The following is a 20,698-nucleotide window of genomic DNA, read 5'->3' as shown; positions in this document are numbered from 1 at the left end:
ATAAATATGTTTAGCCATGTATATTCTGCAAATAAGCAAACTTCCAAATCAATTAAGAACCAGACAAAAGGACTTGTACTAAGAGGTTTAGTTAGGGAAAAAGTAACAATCAAAGTCAAGGCTTATGCCCTGACTATTGCTCAGATGTTTGAAAAGTCTAAAGTCTGGTCACAATAGCCAGACTTGTTTATCCAAAAAGAGATACATAAAAAGCTTAGAAGACTTGTTTCAACTGGCTTATGGTAGTTAAGCAACTCCTTTACAGGAGGCTAGGGCTAGAGGTGGTTGGGATATATGGCACATTCTCAGTCATTAAGAAAGCCTAAAATCTAGTTCAGTTCTATTCCAGAAACCAAATTGGGGGAATTTTTCTCTTTTAAGGAGGGATAAATTGCTAGTCCAGCAACTGCCATCCTAAAGATTTTAGTGTATTTGTTTCTAAAACCTTAGCCAACTTCCTTTCATGATTTAAAAAGGAAGCAAAACTGCCTTACATAAGAATCTTTTTTAATATTCTAATTTGATAGGATATGAATCCATTAAGTGAATTTATCCTAGAGGAAAGTCAATAACTAGCTTAGTTTAGAATATTTTTCCTTCTAGGGGCGCCTGGGTGGCTCAGCCATTAAGCGTCTGCCTTCGGCTCAGGTCATGATCCCAGGGTCCTGGGATCAAGCCCCACATCGGGCTCCCTGCTCAGCGGGGAGCCTGCCTCTCCCTCTGTCTGCCACTCCCCCTGCTTGTGTTCCTGCTCTCACTATCTCTCTCTCTGTGAAAATAAATAAAATCTTAAAATAAATAAATAGAATATTTTTCCTTCTTTTTCCAAAAATAAAGGGATAATAATAGGTAACATTCATACAGCACTTGCTCTGTGCCAGGCATTGTTTTAAATTCATTATATGTGTTAATCTATTTAATTCTACACAATCCTACAAAACTGGTATTATCATCCCCATTTTATATTTGGGAAAATTTGAGGCATGGGGAGATTCAAATAATTTAGCCAAGGTCAAGCAACAGGCAAGTGACAGAATCACAATTTCAACATAAGCAGTCTGGCTCCAGAGTCTATCTATGCTCTTAATCTTTAAGTTTTTCTGCCTCATGATTATACAAGTATCTTTGTTTTTGTTTTATTAAAACTATGAAAGAATCACACAGAATCTCTCCCACCCCAACCTGGGAGATTCTTCTATCTAATTTCCTACTGGCTCATAACATGGGCAATTAGAAGGCTTAAAATATGTTAAGTGGAAATTATATATATCGTATCTACATTAAGCATACAGATTTTTCTTTCTCTTTTCAAAAAAGGTGGGGGGGCGGTATGGGCAGGTGGATGAATTCTTTAACTCACAAATTCTCTCATATAAGTTCTGTAGGCCTTAGGGAGAAAATGACAGAAATTCTTTCTACTTTGCTCTCTTCAAGGTTGAGTTAAATTCTCAGATACAGGCCTTATATCCTAATTCAAGTTTACTCATATTTCAAATAAAAGAACTCCCTGAAACCAAAATATAAACATTTTCATACTGCTACTAAAAAGGCCCCCTGCAGGGGCACCGGGCGGCTCAGTTGGTGGAGCATGTGACTCTTGATCTCGGGGTTGTGAGTATCAGCCCCAGATTGGGTGTAGAGATTACCTAAAAATAAAAATCTTTAAAAGTAGATGATAGATAGATAGATGAATAGACAGATATAGATCCCCTGCAGAAGCAACTAGGGGAAAAAGTACATGTACTCTCCCACTTTGAGACCTGAACTATTTACAAGGTGATTTCTCTACCTAATTAAGCCAAGGTTTACAGCTCCCTCCTCAGGGCCTGAAACATGGGCACATATGGGCCCACAGAATTATAATGAATGGATGAATGAACAAATGCATGCTTATTTTTATTTGCAGAAGATGATATTTAGTCCTTCATTGTACCTAGGACTCTGATCACCAGGCAAAGGTAAATAAACTGCTTCCCCAGAGGTTAAAACACAAATGTTCAGCTTCAGCAGGGCAGAATCTCTTTTAGTCTTAAAGAGGTGTGTCAGGAGTCTCACAGATTTCAACATATGGTTGCATTCATGGAAACAGTCAGGATATGTAGCAAGCAAGAAAGGAAAGAGCCACAGATATAAAATGGAGGAATCCATCAGCAGGCTTCCTTATACTCTCTCCTTCCCATGAGGGGAGGGCATGCAGAACTTACTCTTCCCCCGCATCAACAAAAATGCACCAACATATGTGTAATGTTTCTGCCCAGGGAAGCCCATCAGAGATACGGCACCCAAAGTTTTATTGAGGCCTGCTCACATGGGTACCCTTTGCCTCATATATACCAAAATTCCAGATCCCCAAAAGGAAAGCAGGTGTTCAACATAAACCATATTGTTTGCAAACAGTCTAGGCACAGTGAATCATACTTTTTTTTTAAAGATTTAATTTATTTATTTGAGAGAGAGCGTGCCTACATGAGCAGGGGAAGGGGTAGAGGGAGAGGGAGAAGCAGACTCCACGCTGAGCGGGGAAGCCGATGTGGGGCCCAATCCCAGGACTTGATATCAGAACCTGAATTAAAGTCAAATGCTTAACCAAATGAGCCACCCAGGTGCCCCACAGTGAATCATCCTTATCAGTTACTGGAAACACTCTGAGAGCCAAGTTCCCAGATGCTAGCCACGGGCCAACCTTGCAAACAGGCCTTTCTTTGGAGAGCAGTGTCAGACCTACTATGTTAACTCTTTTCTGCACAGAAAGTTATTTAACTTTGTGAAGTCTCAGACTTATCTGTAAAAAGGAAAAAATAATAGAAACTACTTCACAGCTACAATGACTATTACAGTGTAACTATCATGGTATTGTTATCCAGTGTGATGGGAAGACTTCATAAAGATAAAAAAAAAAAAAAAAAGACTTCATAAAGATCACTTTGTGATAATGATGAGGAGGACTACAGAAAGTTACAGATAATGTAAAACTTCAACTTAAAACTTAATCTTCAACCCAGCAGCAACTTTTAGAGGAGGATAAAAACCATAATGATCTGGAATGAAGAGGACATAGACCCCATCTTTCTCCTGTAAAAGATATGCTAGGATTAAAATGCTTTATCAGTATAGAGTGATATTATGATTGAGTTTAAGTGCTTAGATATGACATAGTAGAACAGCATTTCCACTTCCAAAAATTAAGTAAAAATTCATGAAGGCAAACTTCCTGGAACATTCTCAACCCATCCAGATCACAAAATAAAACCTAAAACATGAGCTTGTCCTGGAAGTTTATTTAATCACACTATTAGAGAACAAAAAAGTAAGAGGAAACAATTTACTAATCCTTTTACAAATGAATATACTTTCTAATTCTTACTAATTATAATCTAAAATTAAGATAATCATTACATTTAGATTTAGAATGGCACATGCTTAACACAGAATTGAGATTAGTAAGGAGAACTTACTTTTTTATTCATGTATCTAAATGATACCCACTGCAAGGTTATAAATAAAATTACTCAAATTGGACAGTTTACTCATGAAAACATTGAAACTTTGGCCTTCAAGTATAGATAAGAAACCAAAGGATTCTGAGATTTAATATTTATCCTGAAATCACTATGTTATTTGTTTGTTTTATCCCCAATTCATGAATTTAACTTCTTTTCTTACATTATTTATAAAGCTTAGCCCTATAATCAATCTACCACAATGTCCAAGTTTCCTCATTATCGTTGATTATGGCTGAGTAGAAACCTATAGAACATATAAATTACCAGATCAGAGAAATTTTTTGGTTTTGTTCTTTGGCCAAATTTATAATCCAATAATGCAAATTAACATATGCTAGCTTGGAAACCAAAACAAATTAGCTTTATTCTATCTTAAATGAATCATATCAAGGATACTAAAAATATTAGACAGTAGTTTTTTAATTGTCTGGATTTTATCCTGTCCCAAATCATCTTTTTGTCATTCCTCTGTAATGAAGTAAAACGGGTGTTTTTCACATGCTTAATGCAAATCTTTCTACCACCCCATCAACACAAACTAGAATGTAAGCTCCATTGCAGCTGAGCCATAGCTATCCTAATCATCATTGTATATACACCTCTCAGAAGAGTGTCTGGCACATAATAGACTACAATTTTAACTCCTGACTCAAGTTTTCTTGTTCTTGGCTTCCTTCTTCTATTCTACTATCATTAATATATATACATATGTGTCCTTTGTTAAGCTACTTTAAATCATTTTGGGGGAAAAAGCAAGCACCTTTTAACAAATATATATACAATATTGAATATAGTCAAATTAAATGGTTAGTGAATAAAGGGGCAAAGAAATATATTCAGACACACAGTGTAAATCAGTATTAATAGAGAATTAGAGTAATTTAAAAATACTTTCCAAATTATGATATATCTGAGTTGATTGGATATAGCTAGCTTATTTGAAATATATTTTCAATATATTTTAAATACTAAAAAAGTATATCTTAAATATTATAGAGAAGTGCATTTAATTATACTTATTTTTATTTATGTGAGAGAGAGAGAGACAGAGAGCACAAGAGGGGGCAGGAGCAGAGGGAGTGGGAACAGTACACTCCCTGCTGACCGGGGAGTCCAACACAGGGCTCAATCCCAGGACCCCAGGATCATGACCTGAGCTAAAGGCAGCTGCTTAACCAACTGAACCACCCAGGTGCCCCTAGAAAAGTACATTTTAAATATTAAAAAAAAAATACATGACATTATAAAGGGAAATATTGGAGGTTACTAGTCACTTTATAAAAACCATAGCTTACTTTTTAAAAATAAACAATAGCGGTACTTTGAAAAGGTAGTTTATCTTCAAAAATTTTATTCACGGCGCGCCTAGGTGGCTCAGTCGTTAAGCATCTGCCTTGGGCTCAGGTCATGATCCCAGGGGTCTGGGATCGAGCCCCACATCGGGCTCCCTGCTCCGCGGGAGGCCTGCTTCTCCCTCTCCCACTCTCTCATGTTCCCTCTCTCACTGTGTCTCTCTCTCTCTGTCAAATAAATAAAAAATCTTTAAAAAAAATTTTATTCACATAAAGCTTTAGTGAACTATATTCCACACTGTCTAATCTGAAGTAATTTGAACTCCTAATTATTTTATGTTAATATTAGTTAGCCAAACAAAAATAACTGTGACTGGAGCACCAACTGTGACTGTAGCACCTGGGTGGCTCAGTTGGTTAAGCCTCTGACTTTGGCTCAGGTCAGGATCTCAGGGTCCTGGGATGGAGCCCTGCTCAGCAGGGAGTCTGCCTGTCTCTCTGCCTCTCCCCCCTCCCCAGCTCCTGCATTCTCTCTCTCAAACAAAAAAAATAAAATCTTTTAAAAAAATAGTAAGAATAACTGTGACTGGTGATGGGTATTAAAGAGGGCATGTACGGCATGGAGCACTGGGTGTTATACGTAAACAATGAATCATGGAACACTACATCAAAAAATAATGATGTAATGTATGGTGATTAACATAACATAATAAAAATTAATTAATTAATTAATTAAAAAAAGAATAACTGTGACTGTTTTTGCTAGTGAAATGGAGGGGGGAAAAGTTATATTTAGAAAGTCAGTCATCATACAACTAATTACATCATGTTATCTGTATATTTTAGCCCATAATTATGAACAGTTGAAATTATAATTTTATAATACTAACATGAATTGGTTAAAATTATTATCATAAGAATCTCTGCCATTGCTATAACTGTACTACAAATTTAAAGTTTTCTAAACATTGGTATTTTATTTTATTTTTAGGTAGCTAAATTTCAAGAAAGAAACAGGGAAGTTATTTTCCCTGCTGTTCTTTATAAAGCTAAAATCATTGAGAGAAAATTCTACATACATTTACTCACACTCAAAAACTGTTACAGAATAAATTACAAAGTGAGCTGTAAATTAACTCTTTAGTCAAGAATGAAGGTCACTACAGTATTTTTCCAGTGGGTTCCCACTACATTAAAAAAAAAAAATCTAAAGTCTTAAACATGGTCTATATAAAGATCAACCCAGGGTTAGCCCATCCCGTTTCTCTAACCTCATTCATCTCTCATCTCTCTTTTGCTGGCTTGCTGAGCTCCAACTACAGTGGCTCTATTCCCACAACACAAGAAGCTTATTCTGTACCTCCTATTCTCTAGGCTACAGGCTCCTACAGATCATCCACAGACTGAATCCTCCTCACCTACCATACAAATATCACCTCAAGTACCATCCCTTCAGAGAGATATTTCTATCACGGCTCCCCTGTTCCAATTATATTCCATTGCCATGTAGCTCCCCCATCAGTCTCTATTTGATATCACATTCCTTTATTTTGTTTCTTCATTATATTTATAATGAAAATTATCTTATTCATTTATGTTTAATGTCTGTCTCCTCCACCAGAATGTAAATTCCATGAGAACAAGCACTGCATGTATCTTGTTTACTACAATCACTCAAGGATCTAAAATGAATTAATACTATACTATTAAATGTACAAGCTGAGATGAAGATTTTGGTATTTTGTAACCATTCTCACACATACTGCTCTCTTAGGCTTCTTCCATTTTTTTCTACCCATTAGCACTTACCATGAGAGACTAGGTTAACTCCAACAAATATTGACAAGCAAGTAGAAGAAATACAGATGAAAATTACTGAACATAATTTAAAAATAAAACAAGCATCATTTTAGAATTTAACACATAGTTTAGATATCATCTACCTAAAATGTAATTTTATCTGAAATTAAAGAAATCATGTTTAAAGAATTAAAGGAAAGTATGACAACTACAACTCAAAAAAATGGAGAATCTTAATAAAGATATAGGTACTATATTAAAAAACAGGAAAAAATGGAAATTCTGGAGATGAAAAGTATAAGAGTTGAAAAGTACACAACAAGGGGCACCTGGGTGGCTCAGTCGATTAAGCGTCTGCCTTCGGCTCAGGTCATGATCCCAGGGTCGTGGGATCAAGGCCCGCATCGGGCTCCCTGCTCTGCGGGAAGCCTGCTTCTCCCTCTTCCACTCACCCTGCTTGTGTTCCCTCTCTTGCTGTCTCTCTCTCTGTCAAATAAATAAAATCTTAAAAAAAAAAAAAAGAAAGAAAAGGAAAGTACACAACCAAAATTAAAAATTCACTAGCAGAGCTCAAGAGCAGATCTGAGTTGACAGAAGAGTCAGTGAATTTGGAGATATATCAATAGAAATTACCAATTCTAAAGAACAGAAAAAAAGAATTTTAAAAAATGAACAGAGCCTCAGAGACTTATGGGATACCACCAAGCACCCAACATACATGTAATGTGAGTTCCAGAAGGAAGAGGGAGAAAAGGGCAGAAAAAATATTTGAAGAAATTATGGTCAAAACTTGCCAAACTGTTGAAAAATATTAATCTGTAGATTCAAGTTTAAGGAAAAGAAAGTAGGATAAACACAAAGAGATCCACACCTAGACATATCATTATTGAAAGTCAAAAACAAAGAAAAGCTTAAAAGCACAAAGAGAAAAACAACTCATCAGAAACAATGGAGGCCAGAAAGCAGGAGAGGACATAGTCAAGGTACTGAAAGAAAAAGAAAATGTAACAAAGAATTCTATATCCAGCAAAACTATTCTTCAAAAATAAAGGCAAAATAAAAGCAATCCAAAAAACAAAGATTGAAATAATTCACTGATAACAGATCTGGCTTACAAGAAATCCTAAAGGAAGTCCATCAGACTGAAAGAAAATAACCAGCCCATAACTCAAATACACAAAAAGAAATAAGGAGCACCATAAAAGATAAACATATGTGTAAATATAAAAGACTGCTTAATACTTTTTTCTTCTCGGGGTGCCTGGGTGGCCCAGTCAGTTAAGTGTCTACCTTCAGCTCAGGTCATGATCCCAGGGTCCTGAGAGAAGAGTCCTTCATGGGGCTCCTTGCTCAATGGGGAACCTATTTCTCCCTCTCCCTCTACCTGCTGCTCCCCTTGCTTGTGTGCACACTCTCTCTCTGTGTCAAATAAATAAATCTTTAAAAATATATTTTTTTCTTCTCTTAGTTGTTTTAAAAGACACACAATTGCATAAAAAATGTAAAACAGTGCTGTCAGGCTTGTAACACACAAAAACTTAATATGTATGACAATACTAACAGGTACGATGGGGAGGAAATGGAGCAAAGTTTCTACATTTTACCATAATTAGTCAATCTGAAGTAGACTATGACAAAGACACATATTGTAATCCCTAGGGCAACCTAAGAAAATAACCCAAAAGATCCAGTTAAAACACTAACAAAGGAATTCAAATGATACTCTGGAAACTATCAACTCCAGAAGAGGCAGAAGAGGACGAGCAAAGAAATAAAAAAGAAATGAGACAGGGCACCTGGGTAGCTCAGCCGGTTGAGCATCTGCCTTCAGCTTGGGTCATGATCCTGGGGCTGGGGTCCTGGGATTAAGCCCCGCATCAGGCTCCCCTCTCAGCTGGGAGTCTGCTTCTCCCTCTCCCTCTGGCCCTCTCTCATGCATGCGCCCTCTCTCTCTCTCAAATTAAAAAAAAAATGAGATACATCATTGCAGCTATAAATCTGAGTATCAGTGATTATATTAAATGTGGACAGATTAATAAACCCTCCAGTCAAAAAGCAGAAATGTCGCACTTTTTAAAAAAAAAAGCATGTTATGCTTTGCTGTTTATAAGACACACTTTAGACGCAAAAAACAAATAGATTTAAAGTAAAAAGTTGGAAAAATACTTGCAATACAAACAGTAAGCATAAGAGAGCTGGAGTGGCTATACTAGAGACAAAGAGGAATCTTTCATAATGATAAAGATCAGCTTATCAGTAAAACAATTATGTATGTATAGTGTAACTAACAACAATGCCCCCAAAGCATGAAGCAAAAATTGACAGAACTGAAAGGAAAAACAAACATAATAATAGGGATTTTAATCTGTCTCTCAATAATTGATAGTATGGCTAAACAGAAAATCAGCACAGACATAGAAGGCTTGCAAACTATCACTCAACTTGACATGACACCTACAAAACATTCCACCCAACAACAGCATATTCTTATCTAGCACATACATATTCTTATCTAGTACACAGGGAACCTTCTTCAAGAAAAGATTACATACTAGGCCATAAAACTGTCTCAATAAATTTAAAATGAGAAAATCATACAACTATGTTCTCTTACTACAGGCGAATTAAATAAAAAATCAACAACAATGAAATGGAAATCCCCAAATAATTGGAAATTAAACAGTACATTTCTAAATAACCCATAGGTCAAAGAAGATCTCACAAAGGAAATTTGAAAATATTTAGAAATGAATAAAAATTTAAAAAGCAAAACATAGGGGTGCCTCGGTGGCTCAGTTGGTTAAATATCTGTCTTCGGCTCAGCTCATGATCCCAGGGTTTTGGGATGGAGCCCCACGTCAGTCTCCCTGCGCAGCAGGGAGTCTGTTTCTCCCTCTCCCTCTGTCCTTCTCCCTGCTCATTCTCTCCCTTTCTCTCTCAAGTAAGTAAATAAAATCTTTTTAAAAATATAAATAAATAGGGGCGCCTGGGTGCCTCGGTCGTTAAGCGTCTGCCTTCGGCTCAGGTCATGATCTCAGGGTCCTGGAATCCAGCCCCGGATGGGACTCCCGCTCAGCAGGAAGCCTGCTTCTCCCTCTCCCACTCCCCCTGTTTGTGTTCCCTCTCTCGCTGTGTCTCTCTCTGTCAAATAAATAAATAAAATCTTTAAAATATAAATAAATAAATAAATAGCAGAACATAAAAAATGCATAGGATGCAGCTAACACAGTGTCAGAAAGGAAATTTAGAGCTTTAAATGCCTATATCAGTAAGAAAGATCTCAAATCAATAGCCTAACTTCTACCTTAAGAAGCTAGAAGGCGGCAAACTAAACCCAAAGCAAACAATAGGATGGAAATTATAAAAGTTAAAATGGAAATCAGTGAAATAGAAAACAGAAAATGGGGGGGAAAATCAATTAAACCAAACTTGCTTCTTTGAAAATAGCAGCAAAATTGACAAACCTTTAGCTAGAATGACCAAGTAAAAAAGAAAGAATACACATGCTACCAAAATTAAGAATGAAAAAGGGACATCACTACCTACACTAGTAAAATTAAAAGCACATACAAGAATACTATGAACTATTTGCCAAAAATATTACACAGCTTAGGTGAAATGGACAAATCCCAAGAAACGCAATTACTGAAACTAACTCAAAAATAAGCAGAAAATGTGAACAGACCTATAACAAGTAAAGAAATTGAATTAGCAATTTAAAAATTTTCCAGGGGCACCTGGGTGGCTCAGTCATTGGGTGTCTGCCTTCGGCTCAGGTCATGATCCCAGGGCCCTGGGATCCAGCCCCACATCGGGCTCCCTGCTCCACAGGAGGCCTGCTTCTCCCTCTCCCACTCCCTCTGCTCCACTCCCACTTCTCTCTCTCACTGTCTCTCTCTCCGTCAAATAAAGAGATAAAATCTTTTAAAAAATAAAAAATAAAAATTTTCCAAAGGAATAAAATCCAGGCCCACTTGCTTTCACTGGTAAATTCTATCAAATGTATTCCAAAAGATGATAATACCAATCATTCACAAACTCTTACAGAAAACAAATGAGGAAACACTTCTCAATTCATTCTTTGAGGCTAGTATTACTATGTTACAAAATCCAAAGACATCACAAGAAAAAAAAAAAAAACTCCAAACCAGTATCTTTCATAAATATAGACACAAAAATGTTCAACTAAATATTAGCAAAGGAAAACCAGCAACTATAGTTAAGAATTATACACCATGACAAACAGAGATTTATCCTAGGACTAAGGCTGGTTTAATATCTGAGTATCAACTAATATAACACACAATATTAATGGAATAAAGGACAAGAACCACATGATCATCTCAGACACGGAGGTGACCAAGCATACTGGTTTATCCAGGACAGAGGAGTTTCCCAAAATGCAGGAATTTCAGTACTAAAACCAAAACAGTCTTAGGCAAACTGTGACAGTTGGTCATGCTAACAGATGCAGAAAAAGCATCTGACAAAATCTAATACCCATTCATGATAAAAATTCAGAAACAAACCAGGATTTAAAAGGAACCCTTTACCAAATACAGAGATTTGCTATACAACACTGTTGTACTGCTGCAATAAACAATACTGCATTGTACACTTAAAAGTTCAGAAAGTAGAGTGCAAACTGTTAAGTGTTCTTACCACAATAAAATAAAAAAATTTTAAGTATAAAATTTATACACTGAAATTATAAAACATCACTGAGAAAAATTAAAGATCAACAAATCAAGAGAAATTTTCCATGTTCATGTATTAGAAAACGCAATATTGCAAGATTTGTAATTCTCCCCAAACTGATCTACAGATTCAGTGCATTCCCATCAAAATTCCAAGACTGCTTTCCAAACATTAATAAGCTAATCTTAAAATTTTTATGTCGGGCCCAGAAGAGCCATAACCTTTAAAAACAAAAACAAAATTGGAGGGCTTACACTACCCAACTTCACAAGTTACCATAGGGCACAATAAACAAGACAGAATAGTATTAGCTAGCATAAAGAGAGATATATAGATAATGGAACAGAATTCAGGCCAGAAGGAAATCTTGACATTTATTATCAATGAAGAAATGGCATCTTTTCAACAAAGATATGTTATCTTTTCAGCAAATTGTTCTAAGACAATCAATATGCAACAGATGAATTTAGACCCTTACTTCACACCATACATAAAAATTAACTCAAAATACAACCTAAATCTAAGAGCAAAAACTATAAAACATCTAGAAGAAAACAAAGGAGAAGACCCTGGATTAGGCAAAGAATTCCTACAACAAAAGCATGATCTATAAAAAGAAAATTTGGGAAATTAAATTCCATCAAAATTAAAATTTGGGGGGCATCCGGCTGGCTCAGTTGGTGGATCATGTGACTCTTGATTATGTGGTCATGAGTTCAAGCCCCACACTGGGCCTAGAGCATACTTAAAAAATAAAAACTCTAAAAATATATATATTTTAAAATGTTTGCACTTCAAAGGGCTCCAATAAAAAAATGAAAAAACAAGCCACAGACTGGGAAAAAAAATATTTGCAAATCATGTATTAATAAAGGGCTTGTATCCAGAATACATAAAGAATTCTTACAACTTTGGGGGGTCTGTGTGGCTCAGTCAACTAGGCATCTGACTCTTGATTTCAGCTCAGATCATGATCTCAAGAATGTGAGACTGAGCCCCAGGTCAGGCTCCCCACTCAGTGGGGAGTCTGATATTCTCTCTCTCCCTCACCCTCTGCCTCTCCCCCCCAAATAAATAAATATTTTTTAAAAAATAACTTTTACAGCTCAATAATAAGATAGAAAATGGGCAAAAGATTTGAGTGGCTACTTCAACAAAAGGAATATATGAATGTCTAATAATTATATGAAAAATGCTCAATGACTTGAATCTTTAAGAAAATGTGAACTTAAACCACAATGAGTTAACCACTCCCTACCTACCAGAATGGCTATAATAAAAATGATAATAACAAGTGCTGACAAGGATGTGAAGAAACTGGAACTCTCATACACTGCTGTTAGAAATGTAAATATATGGGGCGCCCAGGTGGCTCAGTCAGTTAAGTGTCTGACTCGGTTTCAGCTCAGGTTATGATCTCAGGGTCATGGAATGAAGCCCCATGTTGGGCTCCCCACTCAGCAGGGAGTCTGCTTAAAATTCTCTCTCTCCCTCTCCCTCTGCCCCTCCCCCGCTCACGCCTGTGTGTGCATGTGCTTTCTCTCTTTCAAATGAATAAATAAAATCTTAAAAAAAAAAGAAAGAAAGAATTGTAAGCCTATGGCCACTTTAGAAAACAGCTTGGCAGTTTCTTAAAAAGTTAAGCAGATGAGCCAGAAAAGTCTGTTCCTAGTATCTACCCAAGAGAATGAAACCATATATTCACATAAAGACTTGTATTCAAATGTTCCAGCTGCATTATTTTCAACAGTCGAAACTGGAAACAATCCAAATACCTATCAACTGGTCAATAATAAACAAAATGTGGTATATCCACACAACAGAATACTATTCAGCAATAAAAAGAAACAAAGTACTGGTACATGTTATAATATGGACAAATCCCAAAAAAACATTATGCTAAGTGAAAAAAGCCAGATGCAAAAGACTACATATTGTATGATTCAGGGTGCCTGGGTTGCTTAGTTGGTTAAGCGACCAACTCTTGATTTCAGCTCATGTCATGATCTCAGGATCATGAGATTGAGACCCACAGAGGGCTCCGCACTCACCATGGAGTAGGCCTGAGATTCTCTCTCTCTGCCTCTCACCCCGCTTGCATGCACTCTCTCTCTCTCAGATAAGTAAATAAGTAAGTAAGTAAAAGCTAAGACAACCATATATTGTATGGTTCCACTGCTATAAATTACCCAGAAAAGGCAAATCCAGAGAGACAAAACACAGATCAGTAGTTGCCTGGGACTGGATTGGAGGGGGCAGGGGAAGGGTTAACTGCAAACAGACTAGAGGTACTTTTTGGAGGACACAGAAAAGTTCTAAAAGTGGCTTATAAGCTTAAACCAGTCCTGCTGTCAGTCTGCAGGTATTGTGCATCTGACTGAGCCTCTGCTGTCTACCCCCATGTTGAAGATGAGCTCTGCCTCTCCACCCCAGGCTATAGTACCTGGAGGTGGCCTCCTGGCCTCCTGTTGGCCCAGTGTGGAGTCCAGCAACTTCATGCCGATAAGCTCTGCCCCTGCCCACCAGCAGGACCTGTCAGTCTGAGGAGATCCTGGGCTCTCCCCCTAGCCAGCTGGGCCACCAGCTACCCTCTCCTGTCTCTGGGGGAACCCATGGGGAATGTTGTCTTCCCAGTCCTCTCTCACAGACCTTCCTTTGCTGAATTGAAGTTTGTAAATGGTTTTAAAGATAAATAAACAAGCAGACAAACAAATATATCTGGCTTGTAATGATAGTATAACAATTCTGTATGTTTACTAAAAACAACTGAATTGTTTATATGGATAAGTAATATTCCACTGTATATATACACACCACCTCTTCTTTATCCATTCATCAGTCATGGACATTTGAGCTCTTTCCATAATTTGGCTATTATTGATAATGCTGTTATAAACATTGGGGTGCATGTGCCCCTTCAAATCAGTATTTTTGTATACTTTGGGTAAATGCCTAGTAGTGCAAGTGCTGGATCATAGGACAATTCTATTTTTAACTTTTTGAGGAACCTCCATACTGTTTTCCAGAGTGGCTATGCCAGTTTACATTCCCAACAGTGTAAGAGGGAGGGTTCCCCCTTTTTCTGAAACCTCACCAACATCTGTTGTTTCCTGTACTGTTAATTTTAGCCATTCTCACAGGTGTGAGGTGGTATCTCAATATATTTTGGGAAAAAATAAAAATAAAAAATAACTGAATTGTGTACCCCAACTGCACTCATTTTTGGTATTAAATAACTCAAGACACTAATTTTTTTTTAATTGAAGTGTAGTTGACACACAATATTAGTTCCAGGTATACAACATAGAGATTCAACATTCATATAGATTACAAAGTAAGATCACCACAATAAATCTAGCTACCATCTATGACCATACGAGGTTGTTACATAATATTAACTATAATCCTTGCACTCTACATTGTATCCCTGTGTCTAATTTATTTTATAACCGGATGTTTGTACCTTTTAATCCCCTTCCCCTATTTTTTCCGTCCCCTTACCCCATCTCCCTTCTGGCAATCACTAAATTGTTCTCTGTATCTATGGGCCTGTTTCTGTTTTGTTTTGTGGTTGTTCTCGTTTTGTTTTTTTGATTCCACATACAAGTGATAGCATACGGTATTTGTCTTTCTCTGAGTTATTTCATGTAGTATAATACCCTCCAGGTCCATTCATGTGTGCAAATGGCAAGGTTTCATGCTTTTTTACGGTTGAATAATATTCCATTATATATATATAAAATATGTTGTTATATATATATAACATATATAATATCATACATATTATATATATATACATATAACGCATCTTTATCCATTCATGTATTATTAATGGACACTCAGTTGCTTCCATATCTTGCCTATACTAAGTTATGCTGCAATGAACACAGAGGTGCATTTATCTTTTAAAATTAGTGTTTTGGGGCGCCTGGGTGGCTCAGTCGTTAAGCGTCTGCCTTAGGCTCAGGTCATGGTCCCGGGGTCCTGGGATCGAGCCCCACATCAGGCTCCCTGTTCTGCGGGAAGCCTGCTTCTCCTCCTACTCCCCCAGCTTTCGTTCCTACTCTCACTATCTCTCTCTCTCTTTGTCAAATAAATAAAATCTTTAAAAAAAATAAAATAAAATTAGTGTTTTCATTATCTTCAGATTAACAGCCAGAAATGGGTTTGCTGGATTGTAGTTTTTAGTTTGCAGAAACTCCATACTGTTTTCTATAGTACATGCACCATTTTGCATTCCCCCCAACAGTGCACAGAGTTCCTTTTCTCCACATCCTTGCCAACACTTGTTATTTCTTGTCTTTTTGATAACAGCCATTCTAACAGGTGTGAAGTGATATCTCATTGTGGTTTTGACCTGCATTTCCTTGATTAGTAGTGATGTTGAGCAACTTTTCATGTGTCTGTTGGCCATCTGTATGTCTTCTTTGGAGAAATGTCTATTTGGGTCCTCTGTCCATCTTTTAATTGAATTTTGTTTAATATAATGAGTTGTCAATTCTTCATATATTTTGGATTATCGATCCCCCTTACCAGTTACATCATTTACAAATATCTTCTCCCATTCAGCAGGTCCCCTTTTCATTTTGTTTATGGTCTCCTTCGCTGAGCAGAAGCTTTTTAGTTTGATGTAGTCCTACCTATTTTTGCTTTGCTGCCCTTGCCTAAGAAGACAGATCCAAAAAAATATTGTTCAGACAAATGCCCAAAAGCTTACTGCCTATGTTTGCTTCTAGGACTTTGATGGTTTCTGGTTTTACATTTAAATCTTTAATCCATTTTGAGTTTATATTTGCATATGGTATAAGAAAGTGGTCTAGGGGCACCTGCTGGCTCAATCGGTGAAGTATTTGGCTCTTGATTTCAGGGTCATGAGTTCAGGCCCAACGGTGGGCACAGAGATTACTTTAAAAATAAATAAATAAAATTTTTAAAAAAAGTGGTCCAGTTTGATTCTTTTGCCATGTACTGCCCAGTTTTCCCAGCACCATTCATTTATTTATTCATTTATTCATTGAAGAGACTGTCTTTTCCCGGTTGTAGCTATACAGGGTCTTTTGTACACAAATAAAATTCTATGCAAATTTTAGGATTATTTGTTCTACTTCTGTGAAAAACGCCACTGGAATTTTAATAGGGATTGCAATGAACCTGTAGACTGCTTCAGATAGTATGAACATTTTAACATTAATTTTTCTAATCCATGAGTATGGTTTATCTTTCCATTTATTTGTATCATCTTCAATTTCTTTCATCAATGTTTTATAGTTTTCAGAGTAAGGTCTTTTAACTCCTTGGGTAAATTTCCTCCTCAGTATTTTATTCTTTTTGATGCAATTGTGAGTGGGACTGTTTTCTTAACCTCTCTTTCTGATAGTTCATTATTAATTTATAGAAACACAACAGACTTATGCATATTAATTTTCTATGCTGTACACATACCCAAGAGAAATGAAAACACATCCACAAAAAAATGTTCACAGCAGCATTGTTCATAATAGCTAAAAAATGGAAACTCAAATGTCCACTTATAACAAATGATGTAGTATATCCATACAAGAGAATATTACTCAGCGATAAAAATAATGACATAGGCTACAACATGAACTTTGAAAACATTATGCTAAGTAAAAGAAATCAGTCATGAAAAATCACATATTGTATGATTCTACTTTTTTTTTTTAAGAGAGAGCAAGTGCCTGCTCAAGCAAGGAGGGTGGGGGGAGAGAATCCTAAGCAGGCTCCACCCCCAGCTCAATCTCAGGACCCTAAGATCATGATCTGAGCCAAAATCCAGAGTTGGATGCGCAACCAACTGAGCCACCCAGGCACCCCTGTATGATTCTTCTCATAAAAAAATGTCCAAAACAGGTAAATCTATAGAGACAGAAAGATCAGTGGTTGCCTAGAGCTGGGGTTCTTGGGGGGAAAAGGAGAGTAACCCCTAATGGATACAGGATTCTTTTTTGGAATGATGAAAATGTCCTAAAATTGATTATGGTGATAGTTGCACAACTCTGTGAATATATTAAAAACCACTAAAACGTACACTTTAAATTGGTGAATTAAATGGTATATGAATTATATCTCAATAAAACTGTTACCAAAAAACAAAAACAAAAAAACTTGGGTGTACAAAGCCATCAACACTGGTAGGCCTATCACATCCAAAGTTACCAGTCTATTATTTAAGGCAGAAAAATCTCAAAGTTATAAGTATCTTCCCATCATACTCTCATAATTTTGTAAATGAGTATATATATCTGAAATTAGAAGCAATGATGAGTAACTCAAGTCACTAACCTTAAAAAATAGGTTGTCATTAAATATTCAAATTTCAAATGCCCAAGATACTTCAATTTTCTACTTCATGTGTTTATGAGTAGATAGCTCCATGATATTCATATGAACGCACTGCAAACTGTATTGCACTACATATAAACCTTAATTATTCCTGAATTCCTTACATGTAATTCAAAAATTTCCAGGCTTATATAAAGTCAGTTTTACCTTTTAAAGAAAGAAAAAAACTCCGAAACGCAAATATCCAATCCTACCGTAGTGAAGTACACATTCTTCTGTGATTTTGGCATCATTCTGTGATCATGGCACTAGAGAAAATGCATAATTTACCTCTCTAGAGTGACTCATAGGTAAAAAGAAAAGCAAATCTGATTCCCAAACACAAGATTACTATTATATCATCACCGGATTAAAATTTAAACCACACAACTGAAGTAAATGTTCATGAAGGGGGGAAATTTTAGTTTTTGAATGAAGTGTCCCCTCCTCACTCATTTAAACTAGTACTAATAACTTAAAGAAAGGCTGTTCTGCAGCGAATCTAGATCCTAGAAAGAGAGCCCAGGATGCTGGCACATAAGAAACATTAGAAACAGTGCAATCTGTACTACTCTTGGCCTTATAGAATATTTTCTCTGTCCTTTAGTGACATGGAATTAAAATGCCCAACTGGAGCGGGGGCGTCGGGGGTGGGGGTACGGCTACTCTGCTCGCAAAGCTGCTCCGGCAGTCAGCACCAGCCCTAGCTGAGCCCTCATCGTTCCTTTCCCGCGCCCCAAAAACATCCAGTAGCACGGTCCCAAGGGGACAGCTTCTCCAAAAGAGGATCCAGAAGGCGGTCACTGGATGCGCGTTACAGAGCCCGTTTTTGTTTTGTTTAAAAAACAGATTCCTATCACAGCCAAGCCTCCCTACCCCCAGGGGAATTAGGGGAAGTGGCAGTAGGGGGCCGGCGTGGAAAGCGAGAATAAAAGAATAACCGAGTACAACCTGCCATGCAAGCTAGCCGCGGAAACAAGGAAAGGTAAGAGGCGGCGATAAGGCCCGACGGGGAAGGAAACTGGTGTCCAGCCCTCCACGCCACCCGGGGCGGCCGGAGCCTCCCAGGTCCCGCCCCGAGCTCGCTGCCCTGCCCCGGCGCCGGCCGCAGCCTCCCGCCCTACCAGACCCTCCCAGGACGTGCTTCCTCCGGAGCCGGACCCCCGCCCTGGCCTCCCCGCGGGATAAGGCGGGTCAGTTTCTGTCCGCTTCTCGGCAGAGGTGACTCGCGCGGAGATGTAAACACAGCGAGACCAGCTGCGCTCTGCCCATCCCCCCCCCCGCAAGGGTCCGTAACCTCTTTCCTCAGCCCTGCCCCGCGCTCCCCGCGGGCAGGCGAGCAGCGCGCCTTCCCCTTTCTCCAAGTCCCGCTTCCCGACCGTTGCCCGGGGGCACTCGGCCCCCTTCCCCAGCTCCCAGCCGTTGTCACCGCCACAGCCTCCGGAAAACCCTCAGCAAACCCCGGAGCAAACAACACAGGCGCGGGGCGGGGGTGCGGAGGGAGGAGGCGGCACTCGGGACAGCGAGGCTTTATCGCCGCGCCCTCCGCGCTCCCTCCCACCAGCCTCGGCTGCCCGCGCTCTTACCTGCTCTCCGCGTCGGCTGGGAAGACCACGGCGTAGCTTTCCCTCCCGGCAGGGCCGCGGACTAGCACCGCCGCCGCCGTTGGCCGGGCGTCCCGAGGGAGCCAGGGCCTCCCCCGGCAGCCCGAGCCGCTCCACTGGGAGAGGAGGAACAAAACAGCGGCGAGCCGCCCCGTGCAGCGCCCTCCGCCCGCGCCGCCCCACCGATCCCCAACCGCCGAGGCGACGGCGGCGACACAGAGCCCGGCGCGGGGAGCAATGGTGGCCCCCGCCCTCGCCCCGCTCCCGGGCCCCCTCCCTCCACCCCCCGCCTCAGCTCCTCCCCCTCGGCCTCCTGCCGCCGCCACCAGGACTCTCGAGTCCGCCTCCCCCACCCCGCCCGCTCGGAGCGCTCCTCCCCTCCCCACGCGGCGAGGGGGGGGGGCGGCACCGCCAGTCACCACAGCGTCTGTCAAACCAGGGCTGGCTATTTATACCCCGCGGGGCCCCACCGCCCCCGACCCCCACCAGCCCGCCAACCTGCCTCAGTGGCTCTCTCGACTCTCGCCCGCCCCTTGTGCCCCAACTTCTCCCAAACCCGCCATCTCAGGTAAAGACTCTGGCCCCTTGTCCCGCTCCCTGCTCGGGGCTCCCCCATCCCACTCTCGGCTCCAACCCCAGAATGATGCAGGGGCCCCAAGGCGCGGGCAGGCGCGTGGGGGTAGCGGGACCGCGCGTGCACCTGCAGCGCCCGCCCGCCCCCTTCTCCCAGCTGGCCGGGACCGCACGCACACACCCTCGCCACTCTCTGAAGCCTCCCGCGGGCCCCGGCTGTCATTCCAGCCCCAGCTCCGGACTCCAGCCCTTCTCCAGGGACAGTTCCGCACTCGGGCAATCTGACAGTTACTGGGAGCCGAGGGTTGGATAAACTCCTAGCCCAGATCCCTCCAGTTCTCCACTCCACAGCCTCCGCTAAGTGAAAGGTGGGGGCGCGGGCAGGCCAGAGCGTACCGCCCACCCCGGCCCGGCCCCTCCCCGGTCGGTGACGCTCGTGGCGCACCGCCCCTCCAGCCTCGCGCCCTCTGCGCCGCCAGCTCCTCCTCCTCGCTCGCAGGCGCCCGGCCTTGTACACCCGCGACCCCGCCCCATTCCCAGAAATTACCACCCGCCCAACGGCCGGGCCGCGCGGCGGTTGGTGCCCGCGTTTGCTGACGGTCGAGTGGCGGGGCTCAGCGCGCAGCTGCGGAGCGCGGCGGACGGCCCCTTGGCGCTGCCCCCCGAACTGCGGGCGCCCGCACCGAGCCATTGTCGCTCCTCGCTCGGTCAGTGACGGATAAGTAACTCAAGTACGAGTATTGTTGTTTCGAGAATGCGGGAGTGTATTGGTGCGGGAGTATTTTGGTCCAAGTGCCTGACGAATTCGAAAATGAAAACCCAGCCGTAGCTGCACGCTTCTGGTTTCCCCACTTTCACACAAAGGGGAACCTTTGAGCCGGGCACT

The 20,698-nt window shown here is 40.3% G+C and overlaps 1 protein-coding gene across 3 annotated transcripts in view; it reads right to left on the bottom strand.

Moving 5' to 3' along the window:
• Positions 1-19,462, bottom strand: part of ELF2 (E74 like ETS transcription factor 2) — a 112,022-nt gene extending 92,560 nt beyond the window's left edge. For all 3 annotated transcript variants that reach the window (XM_088021033.1, XM_028102232.2, XM_088021035.1), the window contains exon 1: positions 19,222-19,462. The gene's annotated coding sequence lies outside the window, so the exon portion shown is untranslated. The remainder of the gene's footprint in view (positions 1-19,221) is intronic.
• Between the last annotated feature and the right edge of the window lie 1,236 nt (positions 19,463-20,698).

Source organism: Eumetopias jubatus, unplaced genomic scaffold, assembly GCF_037043125.1.
Source record: "Eumetopias jubatus isolate StellerSeaLion01/CBP00866 unplaced genomic scaffold, mEumJub1_p1.0 scaffold_2, whole genome shotgun sequence".
In the NCBI taxonomy this organism is placed as follows: Eukaryota; Metazoa; Chordata; class Mammalia; order Carnivora; family Otariidae; genus Eumetopias; species Eumetopias jubatus.
Note: the sequence above shows the minus strand (reverse complement) of the source record. Positions and strands in the feature narration are given on the sequence as shown.